Here is a 14,556-nt window from a genome sequence, read left to right on the forward strand (position 1 = left end):
AAACTTAAATGATAAAAAGCAGTTGCATCTTCTTAATAAAAATTATACTACAATTGATAATGAAAGTGGTCTTAAAGCACCATCAAATAGCTTAAATAATGTAGTAAATAAAATTTTAAATATTTTTGAAAACAATTATAAAAACTATTTGCATAAAAATAAAATAAAATGTCAACTAACTGAGCGCTTAAAAAATAATAATACAATTAAAAAATGGGTTGATGAATCATTGACAAACTGCATAGATCATAAAATGTACATAATTGAACAACTTTTAATTTGTAAAATATTTAATAAAACAAAATTATTTTCAACTACCTCAAAATTAGCAAAACTTTCTAAATTAAAAATATTAAACCATATTTAAATTAATTAAATACATTTTTTCTTGTTCTGACCTTGTACCTATTTGCATAAAACAATATAGAAGCAGTCTTAACTGTCCTTTTTAGGACAATTCACATCAACTACATTAAATAGTTCTTTTCAGGACTTAGCATTAAATTTTTAAATAGTCTTTTTTAAGACTATTTGTTTCAATTTTATTAAACGGTTCTTTTGAGAACCAACAAACATCACAATTTACTTTTATTCTAATAATTATGCTTCAATATAAATGTATAAATGTATTTTACACTTATTTTGTGTTTTTTTAATAATAAAGACAATTTTTTTTTTCTTTAAACCTAGTATTTTATTTCAAATCCAGTTTAGCAATCTTGGTATATCTTCACTCAGAATCGTTTTTCATCATATTATATAGACTTATAGTTGGTTTCTAAACTTAAAACATTCAGTATGTAATTATAATAACAAAACACAACTAACATTTTATTTATAAATTATATTAATAATTTAATTATGTATATTATTTATGTTGTTATTGAGTTTTTATTCATTTTAAAATTTGAACACAAAAATACAAAACAATGTATTTTATAAAGTATGAAAATACAATAATGCATAATAATAGAGATTATGGAAATACTATGAGTTACATATCATATTTTAACATACAAAGTACGGGGTACTAGTGCCCCCCTGCAGTGATATTTTAATGCTACCCACTGGTGGGTGATCGTGCCACACTGCCACTGACTAATACATTCTCATAACGACCGATAGGTACCAATGTCAATTATTATGTATAAAGAACATAAAACTATTTTAAGTTTTCGACTCTTGTATAGTTTATCCCATACTATATAATAAACAATAATAATATTTTATTGAATGTAGAATATGTCACATGCTCACAACTATTTTGTCGGAATTATTTATATTATATACCTATTGATAATATAAATTATACGAATAGATATAGTTGTACTGATGTAGTACGAAAATAGTACACGTAATTTTAACAATGCTATCAATTTCTTCGGAAGTCACCGTAAATTAAAGGTTAGGTGATAATAAGATGCTAGGTATTTTACATCATTTCTAATTTTCTACATATTTTGAATTTTCGTCCTGTACTCCTGATGAAAGACAGGCGAGGCGACCATACACTGTATAGGTAAATTTTATACTACTTTTATACAATTGTTTAGAAGTATTCATATTTCATAGCATTGTTCTGTGATTGAAATATCAAATACTTATACTCGTCCAGGGCCGGATTGGATAGTCTCGGCCCTTCGAGAAATATTTTTCAATCGGTCCGTAATTTGCTATAAAAGCCCATATTGGACGAATTTTAGTATTAATAAATAGTAATAATCTTATCCTGTTTGTTGACTGTATACCTAGTGTATACTATTATAATATAGCTGTCATTAAAATGCTAAGTTTCTGGAATCTAAAGAGAAAAGAAGGAAACTACCTGACCCAGAGCTATACCAGAATCAAGAATTTATGCAAACATTTTTTTCCATAGATTCAAACATATAATTTTAAATTTTAACACGTATTTTTTTAAATACAGATACTGATAGAAATATATATACTCTGTTCTACTTATTTTATCAAAGTTTTATTATTGAAAAATCAGTTATTTTGATATAATAATAATATCTCAAATTCTCAATAAATAAACCTATATACAACTTGTAGATGTATTTTTCAGTAGAGTACAGTTAATAAACCTATATCAAAATTGTTGAGATAGGAGAGTTGGTTTTCTTTCTATGTTCCTCTGGTTGACAATTTTATTGAAGTGCCACCCAGTGAAAATTACTTAAAATATGATCTGATGAGTTATATAATAAAAGGACGTGGACATATTATAAGATTATAATAATGATATTATGTAATATTCTAATAAAAAGTCTCAAAACTCTGTGACGTTACAACTCTATTGTATTGATTCAAAACATATTCGTATAAAATGTCTAAATAACACTCGTTCGATGACCTATGACTATAAAGGTTATTTTTTTGTCCACTTTGTGATGCCAAATATAAATTTATATCTATTGATATAGGAGCATACGGAAGACAGAGTGATAGTGGAATATTTACTGAATCAAATATTTATAAACATCTGGAAGCTAAATCGTTCAATTTACCTAATTACAAATAATTACCCAACACAAAATATTCCATTGCCATAGTTCTATTGGATGTTCAAGAATATCCACTGAAAGAGTACTTATTAAGACCCTATTTATTTGATAAAAATTTGGATACGGCAAAAGAAACATTTAATTACTATTTGAGCAAAGTTCGACGTATGATTGAATGCACTTTTGGAATCTTGGTATCGAAATGGAAGTGTTTGAAAACCGAACTCCAAATGAATCTGGAACATGTCGATATTGTTATTAAAACTATATGTTTATTGAATAATGTAATTATTTATTATTGATAAAGAAGGTCGTGACTCAGCTATATAAACTTAGAAACACATCCATTATCTAGACGCAATAACAGATCAAGAATGAAAGTGATAAACTAAAAGATTATTTTACAACTAATTGAGCAATAAAATGTAAGTAAATAATTTTAAAATCTAGGTATAATAGATAATTTGTAATATTTGTATATTACTTATCTGCCAAAAAAAAAAAAAAATAATAATAAATAAAATAATAGTAATTATAATAATAATATTAAAAATAATCCCTGATAATAAAAGTACAATATTGTAATGAATAATAATTTCAAAAAAAATTTATGTATTTTTACTTGCTCTTAACCTTCATTTCTGTTTCAATTTCCTTCCACAATTTCCTAGTTATATCTCTATTATGTCGTTTTTTACTAGTAGAATCCCATAAAAGTTCTCTTTCAAAAACTAATATCTAATCAGTCGCTCACAGTCAATCATTATAATAGTAGGTTACTATACTAACCTATGATTTTTTAACTTAAATGAACCATTATAATATCTTTATAAAAACACAAAAACTAGCGACAGAACTATGTCTTCATCGTCATAGGGCTTAATGTAAAATGATGAATAATAATACTAACATGTTATTATTTTAATACCACTATATTGATATTATTTTGGATCGAGGGACTACGCGCAAGATATTTTTACATTTTTAGCTGAGAAAGCTAAAGCTTTTTTTGAAAAAAAAAATTAATAAACATGATGCAATTAGTGGTTTGCTGAATATTGAAAGACAAAAAATATATCATTTCAGTAAAATAAAGAAAATTCACTAAATAAAAAACCTTTAATTGAAGATGAAAGTTTACATTTTATGGTAAGTTTGGTACCTTACCAGCAAGAATTTTCTGACAATAGAAAGTTGATAATTAGACACAAGTAACAACAAGAATTTTTGGAAGAGCGAGAGAGATGTGACAGAAATAGATTAAATCAAAATGATTTAAATCTGAGATATTTACGGTCACCACAGACCGGGGAATCAAACCAAACATGTTCTAATATTCATAGGGTTATGAGCATGAAATATTTCACATGAAGTTTTCACTTTGAAATATTGAAAAATAAAATATTTTAATCTTTTATTGCTTTTGTTATGTTTGACAAAATCATAACTAGACGGCCACACTGATTTCATAGCTGATTAGTAATTATCGGTTCACGATTATGTTTTTCTTTGCTGTTTATAAATTATAATGATAATTGATAATACTAATATAATATATATATATATATATATATTATTGTATTCATAACATATTAATTATTAACATACAAATTATGATATTATATTAGCCCTATACGCTGTAAATTATAAATTATAATAATACTATTATTCTAAAGATTTAATTAATATAAAATTTTTATTTTTATTTTTTTTGAATTTAAATAGGAATACTATATTCCTAACTATAAGGTTTTATCTCATAGATTATTGTAATAGGGACTTTAATTATAACTTGCTATATCTAATTGGTAATTATAAAATGTTAAATAATCATGAATAAATAAGAAATTGATATATGTTATGTGTTATAAAACTATCGTAAGTATGTACTATGTTTATATGAATTTTATGTAATTTGTGTAATGTACTAACTACTAGGTATGTAAAAATATTTCAATAACATTTCTACACTAAATTCAAATGATTTTTTATTATTTTTCACAAAAATAAATTTCATGAAATTTTAGAACCCAAATATACATACCTAATGATTCTAACCAATTCATTACAAGTTATACCTACTAAAGAACCAAATCAAACTTTTGCAACAACTAGTTTTACATATTTTTAAGTACCTATTCATATTTATTAATATCTTTTAATGTTTTATATTATTTTATGATTTATAATTTATCTTTTGAAGCAAAAGTACCTTCATGATTTTTTTTTATTACTTAATAATTTTTTTGAATAGTGTTATAATATAATTTTACTTTTTTAATTTTAGTAATACTAATTTTATTTGTTTTTCTTATATGCCTAATAAAGTAATAAGAAATTATGTAATTTTTTCGCACATATTTAATTTATGCATAATATTTCATTTTAAAAGGATGCATAACTTTTTTTTTTTTGTTATAAAAGTAATATATTCTTAAAGAACTTAGTTATTAAATACTAGTTTTTTTAAAAATAAAATGCACATATATTATATAAAATATTACTCATTACATAAACATTTACAATGCATGATATTCTATTTACCTTAATGCAACTATAGTCTTTCTTCAGGTATATTACAAATTCTGAAGTTTGAATATTTTTGGAGCGGGAAACGAATTTTCTCAAAGATGTAGAAAAAAGTTTTTGGTATCATTCTCATATATTCATGAAACTTTACTGGTTATTCCAGGAGTTTTGAGAAAAGAGTATGTTATCTTCCTAGAGTGCGCGATAGATATCGTTCCTTGAACGATACATATTAAATGCAGAATACTGTATTCTTTCTTGTTACATTAGATATCATGCGAAGTATTGGCATAATATCGCATATCATTAGTTTATGATGAATAGTTGTGTTTCAGTGTTTGTGACGAACGTATAAATTGTTCGGTATCACTCCTGTTATTATGATTAAATAAATAAATAATAATCTATATACTTAATATAATGATATATTTTAAATTAAAATGTTATATTAAATATTTTAAATTAATTAACTTAATAGGTTTAAATAATTTTTGATTATAATTTTGGATCTTTATAAAACTATTTAGATTTTATAAATCATATGATAATATTTTCTGAATATTATTGTACCACTTCATTAATAATTTCATAATATGATTATTATATTCAAAAAATAATAAAAACAATTCGTCTTTAATAACATAATGATGATACATTTCGAATCTTAATTTCGTTTTTAATGTCATATTAATAACGCTTTGATGAAGATATGATATCAATACAATATTATTATTACGAAAATCCTATTTGCGAAATGTCATTCATAAATACCTACTACATATTTTACAGCGTTTAATAAATATTTTAATAAATCATTAGAATGATTATTTTTTAAATATTTGTCGTACCAACTTATAAAGTCATCAGCCGTTAGAAGTTAGAACTGAATTATATTAGGTTTAGCTTTTAAAAAAACTTATATTTTACGACTACTAGTTCTACTGACTGAATTTTCTTTATTGTTTCATCCGGAGTTTCTTAAAAATGAAATCAAAATGTTTTAACGATAAAATAAATAACAGTTGGATAGTATTTTGGTGAAATACCTTGGATTAAACAAAGATTCTTTAATCCATGTATTTGGAGAAATTAATGAAAATCCATCTTCTATATATTATAACTATTAATATAATCGAATTGACTAATGAATTCAAGTTTGACGAATGCATCTGGTAGATACAATGACGACTAGGATAAAAAGCCAACTCCAAAAAAAACTTTTTAATCCAATTTACTAGTTCATTTTTTTTATATGTAAAGGCTATCCTGAGTATAAGACAGCGGTTTTTCAATAATAATTAAGAACTCAATTAATGTATAAATATTTGATTCAAAATTTATTTTTGTGGGTATTTCCATTCACCATCATGATTGATCTAAATTAAATCAGCCAGATATTAATTGTATATTTTCAAAAACTTTATATATTATGTGTTTCGGAAAGTTGTATTTTAAAGGTAAGATGTATTTTTTTAAATAAGAACTGAGTTCATGTATATTTTATACACACAAATTCTAGAAATATCCACAATTTTAATGTCCATAACTGCTATCAATAGCTGAAAAAAATTACTTTTTTGGAGTGGGGGGAAGGAATTAAATACCATTGACAAAAAAATTGATAATAATGTGCATAATGATTAATCGCAGGTAGGAATTTCAATTAATACATACAAAACAATTGTCTTCTAGAATATATATAAATAATTGTCTATAAAACTTAAAATCGTCAAGAGTTTTCATTTGGTAAATATTTAACTGTAAAAATCGTCTATTCGCCTATAAGTGATTTAGACAATATTCAGGCTTTTTAGCAATGGTCTGAGATAGTTTTATAACATGTGATTTGTGGCGGAGGATGGTTATAAATATAAATACAAAAGGGCCTAAATATTTGGTAGCTGAGCAAAAGGATATAAATAACAATTTATAATCAATTAATCAATTAAAATATAAGTAGCAAAAATGAATATTTAATATTAAAAATAATTATTTATATCTATTATTTATTATCAGCGCTATCACACAAGTGTTATCAAAAAGCATAGAATACCATAGAAACGACACTCTCCCAAAATCCTTTGTTCTGCCTGAATCAATTTGATAAGGTGCATAACTTCATGTTCTCCCGCTGTGTTGACAACATCAACCATAGAATATTATCAAACCTATCTATATAATTTCCCGCCATTCAAAATAATTTGAATAACTTTAGTTTGTCTATTTAATGGGATATCAAGAAAAGAAAGTACAATACAATATTTATCATTCTAAATGGTTGAAAAAATAAACTTTAAGTATGTACTTACTGAATTGGATCTTTGGGAAATCGATGGAAAGATACAGCATGATCAAGGTTCCCTTGTGTTTTTTTACAGAAACAAAACAAGTTAGGCATTTCAAGTACAAGTCAGTTGAAATCAAAATACTCAATACAAATTACAACTTACAATTACAATAAAAAACAAACTTAATATCGAATAATTCGAATTTCAAAATGTAATAGGCTCAAAACAATTCAACGAATAGCGAGTAATATCATGCAAGTGATAAGTGCTATCCGCAGTTTGCAGTGATAATAGAGCAACCGACTCTTTATAACTTCATGTTCTCCCGCTATGCTTACAACACCAATCAGTCCGCTGCCAAAATGAAAAAAAGTGAAGTGGTGGGGGAGTGTCGTTTCTATAGTATTTTATGCAAAAAGTTGGGTACAGGCACGATTAAAGATAGTATGGTTGCCCAACGAATCTAGAAAAGTGTCGACTGATATGAATCTCTACTTATCAGTATTAAACAGCTGGAAACTTAAACACTAGCGCTTGTATGTTATAGTGACAATAAATGCAGTTACCACTCAAAGATAATTAGATATTTAATTTTTTCCCGCACTCTCATTATTAACTCATATTATTAATACCTACCTATGAATACTGAAAGCTTAGTGTCCAAAATACTATGATTGACTTTGTAACAACTAACAACTATCGTCTACCACAGCGGTTCCCAACCTTTTTGAGACTATTACCCATAAGTCAGGTTAGATATTAACAAATACCCCCGACCCCCAAAAAAAAAAGTTGAGTAAAAAAACAAAACAAAATATATATTATTACAATTTCATTTACAGTCATAATACACATGAGTAAATGGATATTAAGTACTTAAAATACAAATAAATAGTTTAACTTTTATCCCCCCAAGAATCGTGTTTTTACCACTTAAGGGGTAATTACCCCCAGGTTGGGGACGACCGCTGGTCTATCAGATATATTATTAACAGCCATAGTCTATGGTGTCTAAGTGTTGGGGGGGGGGGGGCTATTGAAGTGTTGGGGGGCTTAGCCCCTATAGCCCCCCCTATTTGCGCCTATGGCCATAGATAATAATTAATTATAAACAATTAATAAGCTCATCTTAAGTAATAGTAAATACCTATATTAATACGTAATAACTAATATTAATTGCATTAATTTGTACGTACTGAGTAGTTAAATTAAAAATGTCTTGTTGTGTAGCAAATTGTATTTTTCGAGACAAATGTTTAAAACAAAGTCGTTTTAACTTTCCAAAAGACCTTGCGTTACGATCTGAATGGGAGAAAGCTCTAGGACTTAATTTCCACCCTAATTCTAGAGTTTGTCGCCAACACTTTAGAGACAGTGTTATAAATGATTCATGGGTTACTGGAAATGATAATAACAAATATACTGTATGTATTTAATTATTTCTTTTAAAATCATTATTGTAGTTATAGTCAAAAAATACCTACCTGTATGGCTGTACCTATATGTCTAGGTATGTTTAAAAAGAGCTAAGCTGCGTAATGGTGCCATTCCTATACCAGTACAAATGGATCAATAAGTGTAGTAAATATAGCCAATACCATATGAATACACTGTAATTTATTAAATTATTACAAAAATAATTTATTAAATTATACCTGTTAGTCATTGGCTTAATATATATAAATATCTTTTTTTAAGAATGACAATACTAATAAAGATTGTGGTACTAGCTGTGGAAATGTACATGATGATTTACTATCTTCGATAAACAATGATCACTGTTATACAGCAAAAATAGTTCATGATACTGGTACAATAAACTACCTAAAAAGAGATGCACCTTTATTTAATACAGAATTAATGTCCCCAATACCTAAAAGATTAAAGGTACTGTACGTCTGTACCTATTATAAAATTAAATAATGGTTCAATTTGTATTATTATAATATCATTATTGTGTTTTTATTTCTGATTAAAAGGTAGAACAAAAAATGACATTATTCAAATCAGTTTCAAATGATATAAATATATTAAAATTAAATATACCAACAAAATGGTTTTGTGATAATTAGTAACTTCCATTGATTTGTGTAATTTTATCCGATACTATAGAAAAAATACATTGTTCGCAGTTAAATGTACAATGGGCTACGGCTTAGGAGCATATAGTATAGGTTATTATTTAGTCGTTATGCTTCAGAAAGATTAAAATAGTTATTATAGAATTAGAATACATAATATTATGTATATAGTATTTTACACAATATGAGTGATTAATGATTATTATTATTCAGCAGTATTTAAAAAAAAATTATGAGCGCGGGAATATTAGAATATTGTTCTGTATGGTTAATAGTAGTTGAGTTTATAGTCACTACACATGCAAGCGCTAGTGTTTAAGTATCCAGCTGTATAACACTGATAAGTAGAGATTCATTTCGGCAGACACTTTTCTAGTATGTGAATCATGGGTCGATGGGCAACCATACTATCTTTAATCGTGGGTACAGGGTAGTTGTCAGAAAAATGATAAGAATGTTTAACCATGATTTATACCAGTGAACCAGCAGTGATACCAACGTGAAAAAAAATCATCGCAATAATAATTACAGCCTACATATATATAGACATCACTGATGACAAAATCTTTACATAATATTTAAAATGTTTTTACTTTTTAGCACTACCTATACGTATATAATCTATTCCTCAGATTAAATAAAATTATGTAATAAATAATAAATTTTTTAATACATTTAACAATTGTGGCATTTCTGAATGTTGAAGAATTATTAAAATTGAATTTTTAGATTTTACTAGATGGATTCGACATAGAATGAATTTGTTTGGAACTTAACCATCCAAATATTCATCAGCAAATTAGCTGTGTTATTTAGAACCTATAAAAGAAAAAAAAAACAATTCTTAAAAATTTTAAATGTTGATTATGAAAATTGAAAAAAAATGTTAACGGGTACCAATGAGTGATAGCAATAATATGTCTCTCATTCTTCATAAATATAGCATATTTGTACATATTAAATACAATATAACATGGAGGTAAAATAGAGAGTAAAATTAATTTTTATTACTGGAGATTCCCTATGTAGAAGTCATAGTATAATATAGAGTAAAACAAGTTTTTATTACTGGAAATTTCCTATGTAGAAATCATAGTATAATATAGAGCAAAATAAGTTTTTATTACTGGAAATTTCCTATGTAGAAATCATAGTGACCATAGTTAATCATAAAATATAACCAGTGGTATATAGTTAGTGCCACCCAAATCCATTTTAATTTTACAAAGTTGGCAACACCCTTGTTGTCGTATAACTATTATATTTAACCGCCGGGTAACCACTCTTATAATTTTTCTAACAACTACCATTTTCCGCAAAAAGTTATAATAAATAACAAAGTGAAATATTTTGGGTTATTTCATTTAAAAAAGGTATTTTTGATGTATACCTACGCAATATCCAATTATAAACAAACTATAAAATTCGATAAAATGCAATATTACGATACCATGATAATTGTATTTTGATACTATTAATAATTCTGTTATTTTTCACGACATTATCATTAATCTTAATAAATAATTTATTATTATTATTTATAACTCTATCATTAATTTTAAGCAGATTAAAATATATTATAATTTATATTATCAATTATTTAAATTATTTAAATTTTTTCTCTTAATATTGTAATACTTACTATTGGACGTATTATAACAAATCAACTTTTTTGATTATGTGTTTTAATTTTTCAGTTTTTATTATTGATATTTTAATTCACCTTCAATTTTATTATTATTATTTGACGTAACCCTATTATATTACATAATATTCTGCTATGAACGATAAGTGAATCGGGTACATAATGAACCTGATTTGATTCATTTGGAATTTATTTTATTGGTAAGTACCTATTTTTTTTTTTTTTTTTTTAAATAATAATAATTTATACTTAATATAGTATAAAATAACTTAGACTGACAAAACGTCTCCGTTCAGAATTTTTTTTTTGTATACAATGTATTATATCATTGAATTTAAATTTAATACAGTTCATTATAGTAAGTGTCAATTATCAATTTGTAACCTAATGTACAGCAGAGTGAAATTTTATTATTTTTTTTAAACTTGAATTTCATTATTTATACAATAAGAGTATGCTAAGATCCCTGTGTGCAAATTTTAGTTGCATAGCAATAACGCAGTGTCACATTGAGACATGTGCAGTTTGATGTTTAAGCTCAGAAACGACACTGAGATAACCCAGAGACGCTTAATGTCCAATCTTGTAAAGTCAGAGTATACAATGTTGAAAAATAATAGGCAATCAGTATAAGACAGATGGGACTACGGAAATTTACACATTTTCATCGCACTGACTTCGCATTGAGTATACGAGTACACTACAGACTACAGTACTACACATACAAAGTAAAATATGTAAAAAAAATATTCGTCCGTTTTATCATCAACGGGATCTAAGTGAGCTACCTATCGAGACGTTTTACTGAGATGTCTAATAGGTATAGGTAATAATACGGTGTATTTAAACTCTTTTAATAATCACGCGTTCGTTACCTACATGGTATATACATACTAATTATTGCAAAATAATATTAATTACTTTTAGTTTAGTTTAATATTGTTCAAAGGGCCCAGACCCCCTCCATATAGCATAATTATTAGTAAACAAATTATACCTACTTTTTATTGTGTATTTTTTTTTTGACTGCAGAAATCGTTCTTACATTTGAAATAAACTACAGAAATCTAATTTATTATTAATAACCTTAAAAAGTATTATAAAATATGTTAATATTAGGTATAGGTATTTAAATAATTTTTAGTTGGATAAAATTGTATAAACACTTTAATATTTTCATAATATATTATAGGCATAGGCGTAACTAGACCCTAAAGTTAGGAGTGGGTTCAGCCCAAGGATTTTGATAATAAGTAGATTAAGCGGGGGGGCTCTACCCCCCACAACCCCCAAACACATTACATTAATTGATTATGATTGTAATGTAAAACAAATAATAAACAAGGTGGTATTGTGAAAACATTAAAATATGAACATATTATTAAGTATTATTTTAAGTATTATTTTAAGTTAAATTTTCTTAAGATATATGTGAAACTATGATAGCTTAAGGATTTTTATACATAACTCCCAAATCTTTAAAGCCCATCGGATCATGGCTTAGTTCATGTTTCAACTACTAGTGATTAAGTAACTGGGCTAAATATTTTACAAAAATATTTAAAAAAGCATAAAAAATCCAATGAAAATATAGAAATAAGCATAAAAAGCATATGAAAATTGAAAAAAGTGAATTTTTTTCTAAAATTGACAAAATATGCAAAAAAAATGCAAAACTTGTCATTGGATTTCTAGCTTGGTCTCCTATAAATTGAGAGCATACAGAAAAATATACAACTCCTACAACTTCCGAGCCCTAGTCATTAGTTTCAAAGATATTAATAAAAAAAATAATAAAACGATATTTAGTTCAAACATTTTACTACTGCTGGGAAGTGCGGGATTAAGATCTACGACAGGAGTGGCTAAAATTCATGTTGGTGGGGGGCTAATCCCCCCAAGTCCCCCCTAGTTACGCCTATGATTATAGGTAGGAATTTATTTGATAATCTGGTAAAAAATTCTAATTATATTGGCATTATGTCGCCAATTGAGCATTAAACATAATTATTTGTTTCAATCATGAAATAATTACCTGTTTTGAAGACATCTTGATATCTTATAATGTATCAACGGAAACGTCAATAAAACAGATAATATTAAACTCGAAATCGAAAGGTATTAACAGCCAAACAGGTAAATTTAATTGTGTTGGTCAATTAGCAGTACAATTTAATTAAATTTAATAAACGAGTAGGTAATATTCACTTATATCAATAACATTTAAACAAAAACATATAAAAACAGCGTAAATATAGTACAATAATCTATCCCTAATAATAGTTCTGATAGTATTATATTATTATAACTACAAATATATTCTCGATGTATTTGTGATAACCTTGAGACATCACTATCTATTTATAGATATTGAAAACCATTTTATCCATATGCATGTTTTACATGTCACTTACCTAGTATGTAACTTCTATGTATCATTACTATGTAATGATTATACATACACCACTGAGCTACGATATTTTATAGACATCGCTATTCAATTTTTTTTACAATACCTATATCCATGAGACCGAACATAGATAACACATACGTACAGTGTTTCTTCACATTTGAGACTTAAAACGGACATCTCATAGACTTCAACATCTTCTCTTTGCACATAGAGGAAGACAAACCGTCTTTGTTCAAGATCGTTTTTTGTATGAAATGATTTATCATAATATAACACAACTTTGATAAGTTTTGTTGGTTTTGCTTGTTCTTTTACGCATAATTTATTTAATATTCATGCTACAGATCTCTATAAGTCATACAAAATTTTAAACAAGGAACAATGTAAATGCGCTCACATTCATATATAAGTCATTCTGCATACAGCCATTGATAAAGAAAAGTGTCGTTATCCTATGTTCAAAGTATTTCTTAAATATGATACTATTATGAAAATTGTTACACAGATAAATAATAGCTATAAATCTGTGACCTGTTCTAAACATAATAAGTTATTATTTATTTCATAATATTATGTTATAACTTATAGAAGGATATATAATACCGAAGTAATATTATACTCTATACACAGTATAGGCATACTAAAACATTTTTGTATTTATTGATAAATTTTACTTCAAAATATAATCATAATAAAAGGCTTTTATAGTTTTTATACTTTGCGGCTGCACATTTTAAGCTTGGGGATGCCAATAGAGTGTACTACCTGCAGTGCCAATAAATCTACTTTAATTGTAATTACTGTATGTGCTTTTTACGTATTTGTTTTATGAACTTAATGAACAGATAAAGTTGTGAAGATGGCGATGCGATTAGGTTCACTTCAGTTTCTTTAGATAATCCAATTCTATGAATACCACTTTTCTGCATTACCGTCAGTCTTAAAATAATTTCACATATTATTGATCTTTCATCTTATTCCAAATATACGAGATAAATAAATAAAAAAATTAAATAATAAATGAATCATAAGATGAATGGTATACCTAACTTTAACTCTTGAAATACATATTTGAACGTCAAAGCTTCGGCCA

This window comes from Diuraphis noxia, unplaced genomic scaffold (assembly GCF_037042655.1).
Source record: "Diuraphis noxia isolate RWA-SAM2 unplaced genomic scaffold, SU_Dnox_SAM2 contig0001, whole genome shotgun sequence".
In the NCBI taxonomy this organism is placed as follows: Eukaryota; Metazoa; Arthropoda; class Insecta; order Hemiptera; family Aphididae; genus Diuraphis; species Diuraphis noxia.